Source organism: Vulpes lagopus, chromosome 5 (assembly GCF_018345385.1).
Source record: "Vulpes lagopus strain Blue_001 chromosome 5, ASM1834538v1, whole genome shotgun sequence".
NCBI lineage: Eukaryota > Metazoa > Chordata > Mammalia > Carnivora > Canidae > Vulpes > Vulpes lagopus.
The window spans coordinates 62,131,951-62,137,950 of record NC_054828.1 but is presented as its reverse complement, the minus strand read 5'-3'; the positions used below and the strand labels follow the sequence as shown (position 1 = coordinate 62,137,950).

General features: G+C 53.7%; 1 protein-coding gene across 1 annotated transcript in view; it reads left to right on the top strand.

Moving 5' to 3' along the window:
• Positions 1–820: 820 nt before the first annotated feature.
• TBC1D30 (TBC1 domain family member 30) overlaps positions 821–6,000 on the top strand; it is an 85,728-nt gene continuing 80,548 nt past the window's right edge. Inside the window, exon 1 of the mRNA XM_041755761.1 lies at positions 821–1,163. The gene's annotated coding sequence lies outside the window, so the exon portion shown is untranslated. The remainder of the gene's footprint in view (positions 1,164–6,000) is intronic.

The following is a 6,000-nucleotide window of genomic DNA, read 5'->3' as shown; positions in this document are numbered from 1 at the left end:
TGGGGAGGTGAGGTGGGAGGGTGGAGGGGTGGGGAGGGGGAGAGGGAGAGGGGGAGTGAGGTGGGTGTGGGGAGGTGAGGGGTGGGGGTGGGGAGGTGAGGTGGGGAAGTGAGGTGGGGGGTGGGAGGGGAAAGTGAGGTGGGGGGTGGGAGGTGGGGAGGTGAGGTGGGAGGGTGGAGGGGTGGGGAGGGGGAGAGGGAGAGGGGGAGGGAGGTGGGTGTGGGGAGGTGGGGAGGTGAGGTGGGAGGGTGGAGGGGTGGGGAGGGGGAGAGGGAGAGGGGGAGTGAGGTGGGTGTGGGGAGGTGGGGTGGGGGGGCGTCGTGTCTGGAGCGTGCGAGGAGGGGCTCCGGCGGCGGCCTCCTGCGGCTCCTGCCGGGCGCCGAGGGCCCCCCGCGGACGTGGCGGGGGCTGAGCGGGCGGCAGAGTCGCCCTGGGCGTTGGGAAGGCGGCGCGGCCCGGGCGCCCTCCCCCGGGGCCTCCTCGGGCCGCGCTCTGGCCGCGCCCTCCGCCCCGCCGCGCTGGCCGGGCGCTGCCGCAGGTGCCCAGTGCCCAGGCGCCCAGGTAGGCGGAGGCGTGGCCGTCGGCGGGGCGGCGGAGCTGCGGGCGCTGCAGGGTGCGGGGGGGCGGGGAGGCCGCGCCCGCTCCCGGAACTGGGCGGGAGGAGCGGCCGGCGGGGCGGCGGGGCCGGGCGGGCATGGAGCGGGTTCCCGCGCGCGGGGCCGGGCGGGGGCGCGGGGAGCCCGGGGAGCCCGGGGCGGGCGGGCAGGGCGGGGCGGAGCTGCCTGGGGGCTCGCGGGGCGCCGGGGGGCCGGGGCCGGGGCCGGGGGCGGGGGCGGGGGCGGCGGAGGGGCCGGGGCCGGGGCCGGGGCGGGGGCCGGGGCCGGGCGGGGGGGCGCGGGGCGGCCGCAGCAGCCGCGCGGCGTCCCTGGTGAGCGGGCTGCTCACCGAGCTGTACCGCGGCGCCGACCACGAGGAGGCGGCGGGCGGGGGCCGCGGGCCGGGGGGGCGCCCGCCGCGCCGCGACAGCCTCGACAGCTCCACCGAGGCTTCGGGCTCCGACGTGTTCCTGGGCGGCCGCGGCGGCGCCGGCGACTCCCGGGTGCTGCAGGAGCTGCAGGAGCGGCCGAGCCAGCGGCACCAGCTGCAGTACCTGCGGCGGAAAGGTGAGCCCCGGGGCGGGGGGGAGGGGGGAGGGGTGGGGGGCCGGACCCTGCCGCTCACCTGGGCCGCCGCTCACCCGGGCACACCTGCGGGGGCCGTCGCTCACCCGGGCACACCTACAGAAGTTACCTCTCACTCAGGCACACCTGCCGGGGCCGCGGCTCACCCGGGCACACCTGTGGGGGCCGCCGCTCACCTGGCACCCCTGCCGGGGCCGCCCCTCACCCGGGCACACCTGCGGGGGCCGCCGCTCACCCGGGCACACCTGCCGGGGCCGCCGCTCACCCGGGCACACCTGCGGGGGCCGCCGCTCACCTGGCACCCCTGCCGGGGCCGCCCCTCACCCGGGCACACCTGCGGGGGCCGCCGCTCACCCGGGCACACCTGTGGGGGCCGCCGCTCACCCGGGCACACCTACGGAAGCCACCTCTCACCCGGGCACACCTGCCGGGGCCGCCGCTCACCTGGGCACAACTGCGGGGGCCGCCGCTCACCCGGGCACACCTGTGGGGGCCGCCGCTCACCCGGGCACACCTACGGAAGCCACCTCTCACCCGGGCACACCTACGGAAGCCACCTCTCACCCGGGCACACCTGCCGGGGCCGCCGCTCACCTGGGCACACCTACCGGACCCCGCCGCCCACCTGGGCACACCTGCCGGGTGCCGCCGGGCGCTCATCTCAGGTTTGGGGCTGAGTCTCCTTTGACCTGCTGCGAGTGCCCACAGTGTCACCGATTGTGACCACACCTGGTCCTCACTGTACGTACCCCCACCTCCCTGCCCTCGCGAGCGCTGAAGGTGAACCGAAGTTGGTGGCGGCGGCGGCTCCGCACCCCTTACCCCGCCAGGTGTTTGTGGAGGCCCAAAGGGAGAGGCAGCCCACCTTCTGATTTCACCTGCACAGCTGTTAGGACAGCTTCGGAGTTTCTGATTCGGTTACCCAAGTCGCCTAGAGGGCGCGCGGAGAAGAGAGGCGACTCCTGCGCGTGATCCCCCCCCCCTTCTTCCCCTAATCCGCCCTCGCGGGCCGGGGCGCTAGGATAGTGCTGCACCAGCGGGGCGGAATAATTCGATAATGCAGTTTCTAAGCAGAGCGGATGAATTCCATTTCTGCCAGCCTGTCTGATTTCAGAAAGCTCACGAGGTGGATTTTTTTTTTAACCCTCTCGGTGGAGGATTAGCGGAGGGCCCCACTGTGTGCGACTGCTGCTACCTGCAGTTGCAAGGCTCCATCCGGAAATGGCCTTGTTTTGGGCGGGGAGAGGCTAATGTGGTGTTTCTTTTGTTATCAGACTCTGATGCTCAGGTTCTAATGAATTTTTTTCCTCCTCCCTCAACCGGTCATAATAGTTTGCTTTTCAGGCACTAACACAGTAATTGCAGTTGTCTTTTTTTATAGGTGTATCAAGACTTCAATTTACCAAATGAAGTGGGATGTGGAAACAGACGCTAAGTCACCATAACATTTCTTGAATTATTGTCCTCCTGCTAAATTACCAGGAGAGGGTGGAAGTAGAGAACACTGTTGTATGGCCTCCCATCTCCTCATTGTAATCAGTCTAGCTGGTGTCAGCGGGGAGGAAAACACACACATCAGAAAAGGAATAAATCTGTCTGCCTTCCCAAATCTGTGTAAACAGCTTTCAACTTCCTCTTTTGGCTTCCTAGCAAAAAAAAAAAAAAAAAAAAAAAAAAAAGTTTTTTTCCCCCCAGATGATTGTTACAAATGACTTCCACCTTCCTCCCCCTGCCTGGGACTTTGACTGGAATAGTGCCATTTCATTTAATACAGTTATTTGGCTGTTCTCAGGGTGCCTGTTTATGCCAAGAGTTACATAGATAGTTCTTTCAGAATCCAACAAAATCAATTTTGAAGAGTTATGCTTTCTGTTTTTACAAGGCTGTTCACTTTTCATTACTGAGCACATTTTGGGGATTGGTAATTTCCTTTTGGAGGAGGAAATTTGGCAAGCTACAGCATAAAGAAGAGGTAACAGTACAGCTTTACAAGAGGATTTCAAGCCAGTAACCCCTCTATTAATTCCTAAGACCTGTAAGAGTCTATTCTTTCTGGTCTAGCCAGAACAAGGTCTGCCTTGTTGCATGGCTAGTTGCCTGCTAACCTTTCCTTTAAATCAACCCTGTTAGGATGAACGGAAGTGCCATATGCTAGTACTCTTACAGACAGACACACCCCGCTTTTTTTTTTTTTTTTTGATGAACATCATTAGAATACTAAGAATAAATAAGCTGGTAGAAGCACCTGGAAACAGCTGTCTGCATAAATAATTTTATGGTTTATTAAATTACTTGACTTTTTTTCAGGGTCAAAAATGTCCCTCCTAACATAATGCTTAGTAAGAGTCTCATATACTGCGGATAACTCGTGTGTTAATTCACTCTTCTCTCTATTTGGAATTTTGCCGTGCACCTATTTAGATGTTTAGCATAGGTAGGTCCTTCACTTACAGGAGGCATCAAAAATGGTTTCTCAGGAAATCTTGGCTCTCTTCTCAGTGTTTTCTGAGAAGGAAAGTGGACTTTGAGGTCAGAAGGCAGGAGTTGGTATCCTGCCAGTGTTCATTACTAGCTCTGGGACCTTGGGCAAGCTTTTTTTATTTTTTTAAGACTTTATTTATTTATTCATGAGAGAGAGAGGCAGAGACAGAGACACAGGCAGAGGGAGAAGCAGGCTCCCTGCAGGGAGCCCGATGCGGGACTCAAACCCAGGACCCAGGGATCATGACCTGAGCCGAAGGCAGATGCTCAACTGCTGAGCCCCCCAGGTGTCCCTCAGGCAAGCTTTTTAACCTTTCCATTTTCCTCATAAGTGGAAATAACCTCATAACCTGCCCATTTTCCTCACTTACGGATGTAGATAGTAATAACACCTAACCTGAGAAAGGACTGTGGAGGTAATTACTTAAGTTAATGTGTATAAAATGCTCAACAAATGTTAGATACTATTTTTGTTATTATCATATATGCCAGAATGCCTCAGAGGGGAGGTTGTCCACTGCCTGTCAGTTGATGATCTCACTTCTGCTCATTTATTTAACCTCATTTAACAGGAAGAGTGGCTGATTCAGTGGGGCATATAAAAATAAAGGAGACCTTACTTCTGTCTTTGAGATGCTTATATACCAGTAGATATTGCTGTAGAAGACATTTCTAAACTCAGCTCTGATGATTTTTTCCCATATTGGACAATACGTATAATTCAGAGAATCACAGAGCTGTAGATACCTTAAGGGTCACTAAAAAGGACTCTTTGTTGGAAGAAATCTGTAATGTAAATGCAAGATGATGATATTCCTGCCCTTTTTTCTTTCTGAAAGGAAAAATTTTGAACATTCAAAGAAAGACTCTCTGTTCTATGGAAGGAATCTAGGAAAGAAGAGCCCTCTGATCTCCTCTTATAGCTTGTTTCCACACTTAATTGTCCTTAGGGCACAAACATGATCATTTAACCTAAATGCACTCTTGCTCCCCATTATATATCACCATGTTTTAACTCAAGGTAAGAGGAATAACTGGTCTCTGTTCTCTTCTACATTACTATTATCCCTTATTCTTATTTTAGTGCTACTTATATTGTTAATACAGACCATTCACATTTGTTTCTCAGCATAAACTCATAGGCTAAGCAGAATTTGAGACTCAGAACACTGCCTTGCCTAAGATCACAAAGGTAGTTGGTTGATCCAAAGCGAGTTGTTTTGTTTTTTTTTTTTAAGATTTTATTTACTTATTTGAGAGAGAGAACATGAGAGAGCGAGCTTGAGCAGAGGGGGAGGGGCAGAGGGAGAAGCAGACTCCCCACTACAAGGCTCCATTCCAGGACCCTGGAATCATTACCTAAGTCTAAGGCAGACACTTAACTGACTGAGCCACCCAGGTATCCAAAGGGAATTCTTCTCAAGGTCAAATGCATTTTCCATGATGTGGTCAAATATGACTCTGTCAAAGGACCCTCCTTTCACTTCTGTTATGCAGAGCCCCAAAGTTCATTTTCTTTGACTCTCTGGAACTTTTAAAAAAAGTTTTTTACTTTTGAACACTTCTTTTGTTCTCTTATGGATCCTTGCTAATTTCTCCAAATCTGTTTAAAAATGAATGGATCCAAATCCTACACAAGATCTCTAATGAGGGCCTAGTCAATGCTGAATTGAGTGGAAGCTTCTTCCCTGACTGGCAGGTCACACTCTAGTGACTAATGGTAATATCATGTGACAAATGGGTTCCTGGGTGGCTCAGTCGGTTAAGCATCCGCATTTGGCTCAGGTCACAATCCCAGAGTCCTGGGATAGAGCCTCCCAGCTCTGTGAGGAGCCTGCTTCTCCTTCTCCTCCTGCCCCTACCCCCACTTGGGCTCTCTCTGTCTCTGTCTCTCTCTCTCTTTCAAATAAATCAATAAAATCTTAAAATAAGAAAACACAAACCAAGTGTGACAAACAGAACTCCCAGATTGTAATGATTACTTATATAGAGATTGTCCATACTTTTGATTCCCAAATCTTTTTTTGTTTGTAGAAAAACAGCTGTTAGAAATATTAATTTTATGAATGTAGAATTATCCTTCACTTATCTGTTTAAAGGACTGTATTTTCTATCGTATCTGAAAATTTGCTGAGTTTCTAAAATGACTACTGTACCTAATAGTCAAGCTATTGGAAGACTATATATTTAAAACAAAATCAATATTGGTATATTTATCTACCTCAGAAAATGTGGTTATATTATTTACTTTTAACTGATCATTTACAAAGGTGAGTGCTTTTGAAAACATTTGCCATCAGCTGTTAGGTTTGTCATTGATGGGACAGACTCAAAAGGA